We start from the raw sequence: 4,018 nt of genomic DNA, 5'->3' as shown, positions 1-4,018 counted from the left end.
AGAGCTGATACTGTGACCAGTAAATTTTTTATTCTTTCACATGATTAAGAAGATGAGCAGTGGAAAATGCACTGAACAAACAGGAAACAGAGGTTGGGATCCTTATTACTCCAATAATTTTTTGAGACTCTGGATCTCAGTTATATTGGTCCATAAATGTGGGAAGCACTGCCTAACTCTAGGATGAGTATGATGCTAAAATGGAAAACAAATGTAAATACATTTTGCCAATTCTAAAACATTGTGCATATATTAAAAAGCACTTAAGTACTATCAATGGATGTGATAAGTGAAAAGTTACTATTTTCAATGGTAACTTTACATTGGATGATACAGAGGATATACGAATTTCATTTTTTAAAAAAAAATTTCAAACTGAAATATAGAAAAAATTTTTTAACAAATTTAATAATTTGTTTTGGGCTTTATTCTTTAGTTATAGCTGGGTACCTCTCTCCCACCAGATGACAATTCAACTCTAGTATATATATATACCCAGGATTAGGGGCTAGGTCATTCCTTGAAAACTGTTGCCTCAGACAAGTTTATAAACAAGAAGAAGCCCTGTCTCCACTGTCATTCTTTGCCCTGAGGAATTGAGGAGGAAATTAGAAGACTGATTTTGATCCTGGCTTTGTCTTAGATTGCCTTTATTTAGCCCAAAACACTTTCCTTTTGGATCTTTTGTATAATATTTTCCACTCTTCTCAGTGCTGCTGGATCAAGAGAGTTTAAGCTCATGTCTTTTGTAGCCATGTTTCCAGTCCTTTCTGTAAGTGTTGGTGGCTTGGTCAACTGGATTGAAATAATGAATGTAATGAATGGGTGATAAATGGGTCCTGTGCAAACATGACCAATTGTTTATCAGCAGACTAAGGAAGACCATGCATATACATAGGGCTGTACACATATTCAGAGAAGACCTGACAAGGCTCTAAGTTTTCACCTCTGGCAGACCTTGAGGCTCTGTATAAATAGGAAGTGAGGTGAAGGCAGTGTTACAAACTGCCAGAGCATTGAAGGTATGCCCCACAACACACAGAACCGTTTGGAAAAAACTGGGAGACTTCTTTTTTCAGAGCTTTAAGGAAACCTTTGTGAACTCATTAACTAATCACTAAGCTAACTGAGCAGACACTTCAGTGAGCACATACGACTTTACAGAGTTAGTCCAGAAAAGTCATTAAGCAAAACAGCAACAACTATTACTACAACAAACAACAATAACCACAAGCCATAGGGAAGGGGAAAATCTGATTTACAGGGTTGTTACAATATATTATATAAGATGTAAACTTTCAACCAAAAATTATGAGACATGCATAGAAACAAGGTAAAAAAGCAGGAAAAAGCAATCAAAAGACACTGTTCTTTAGGAAGTCCAAGTGTTAGACTTATTAGACAAAGACTTTCAGTGAGTTATTTTAAATATGTTCAAAGACATAAAGGAAACAGTGTCTAAAGAACTAAAGGACAGTACGAGATTTATGTCTCACTAAATAGAGAATATCAGTAAAGAAATATAAATGATAAAAAAGAATCGAATAAAAATTCTTGAGTTGGAAAGTATAAAAATGAAAATGAAAATCTCCCTAGCGGAGCTCCACAGCAGATTTAAGCCAGTGGAAGAAAAAATCAGCAAAGTTGAAATGGCATAAAGATGGATGTGTAGATCAATTGAAACAATCACATTTGAGGAACAGAAAAACAAAAAGGAAGAAAAATTAGCAGAGCCTCAGAGACCAGTGGGACAACATTGAATATACCAAATAAGCATAATGGGATTCCCAGAAGGACAAGATAGAAAGGGAGGAAGCAGAAAAAATACGAAGGAATAAAGGCCAAACTCTTCCTATATTTGATGAAAAAACTTTGATCTACAAATCCAAGCTACTCAACAAGCTACAAATAGGATAAATTCGAAGAGATCCATAACTAGAAACACCATAATCAATCTATCAAAAAACAATGACAAAGAGAGAATCTTGAAAGAAGCAAAAGAAAGGTGATGCATCATATACCTACAAGCCTAATAAGAAAGATTAACAGCTGATTTCTCCTCAGAGATCATTAAGGTCAGAAGGCACTAAACCTAGGCCAAAGAACTGAACACATTTCAATTTCAAAGAAGGGAACATATTTCAATGAACACTTCGTATGCAAAGAACTGAAAGAAAAAGACTGTCAGATAAAAACTCTAAATCCAGCAAAACTATACTTCAAAAATGAAGGAGAAATTGAGACATTGCTAGATTAAAACAAAAACAAAAGCAAAAAAACAGAATTTGTTGCTGGCATGGCTTTCTGACAAGATATACTAAAGGGAAACCTTTAGACTGAAGTTAAAGGACACTAGGCAATAACTTCAATGCATGCGTATAAAAAGCACCAGTAAAGGTAACAAGAGGTAAATGGAAAAGACAATATAAATGTACTCATTGTTTATAACTCTTTTTTTCTATGTCATTTAAAAAAATGACATAAAGCAGTAATTATAAATCTGTATTGATGGGCATGCAGTATATAAAGATGTCATTTATATGACAATAACAGCTTCAAGGAATGGGACAGGAATAAAACTATATAGATACAAAGTTTTTCATACTATTGAAATTATGTTGCTATTAGTAAGAACCAGATTGTTATAAATAAGATGATAACTATACTCTTCAGGGCAGTCATTAAGAATATAACTAAATATATATAAAGAATATATATAATATATAACATATATACATAAAGAATATTATATACTATATAACATATATACAGAAAAAAGAAAAATACAAGGGAATTAAAATACTGCAAAATATCTATTTAACACAAAAGAAGGAAGTAATGGATGAAGAGAGGAACAAGAAGGACAGAAGACATATAGAAAACAAATAGCAATATGGCAGATGCAAATTCTACCTTATCAGTAATGTTAAATATAAATGAATTAATCACTCCAATTAAAAGGCAGAAATTGGCATAATAGATGCAAAAGAAAAGATCCAATTGTATGCTGTGTGTAAGAAACACACTTAAGTTTCAAAGGAAAAAATAAGTTGAGAGTAAAGGAATATCAAAAGCTATACCTTGCTAACTAAAAGAGAGCTGGACTGAGTATACTAATATAGACAAAACTGACAAATTATATATTTTAATTTGAAAAAAATTGGATGTTTTAAGATAATAAAAGTACCAATTAATCAAGAAGTTATAAGAATTATAAACATTTACACACCTAAAACAGAATCTCCAAAATACATAAGACAAAAACTAGAATTAAAGAGGAATCAACATTTGAACAATAATAGTTCAAGGCTATAATATACCAGTTTCAGTAACAAATGGAACAACTAGGTAGAAGTCAGTAAGGAAATATAAGACTTGTACAGCAATAAAAACCTATAGACATATATAGAACACTCTGTGCAATGATAACAGAATACATATTCTCAAATTCATATGAAACAATCTCTAGAATAGACCTTATGTTAGGCCTTAAACAACGGTCAATAAATTAAAAAAAATTTAAATCATTCAAAGTGTTCTCCAACCAAAATGAAATTAAATTAGAAATCAAGAACAAAAGGAAACTGAAAAATTAATAGACATGTGGAAATTAAACATGTTCCTAAATTACCATTATATCAAAGAAGGACTCACACAGAAATTTTTAAATATCTTGAGATTAACTAGAATGGAAAAACATAACACCAAAATTTATGTGATGCAGCTAAAATCATGTTTAGAGAAAATTTATAGTTGCAAATGCCTATATTGAAAACTAATTTCTCAGATAAATAATCTAACTTTCTATCTTAAAACACTGAAAAAAAGAAGAACCCAAAGGAAGCAGAAGGAAAGAAGTAATAAAGATTAGAATGGAAATAAATGAAATAGAAAAATAGGAAAACAATAGAGAAAATCAATGAAGCAAAAAGTTACTTCTCAGAAAAAAAATCAATAAGATTGACAAACCTTTAGTCAGGTAAAGACAGAGAGAGGACTCAACTTACTAAAATCATGA

This window comes from Neomonachus schauinslandi, chromosome 6 (assembly GCF_002201575.2).
Source record: "Neomonachus schauinslandi chromosome 6, ASM220157v2, whole genome shotgun sequence".
NCBI lineage: Eukaryota > Metazoa > Chordata > Mammalia > Carnivora > Phocidae > Neomonachus > Neomonachus schauinslandi.
The sequence above is the reverse complement of the archived record's forward strand: the minus strand, read 5'-3'. Positions refer to the sequence as shown.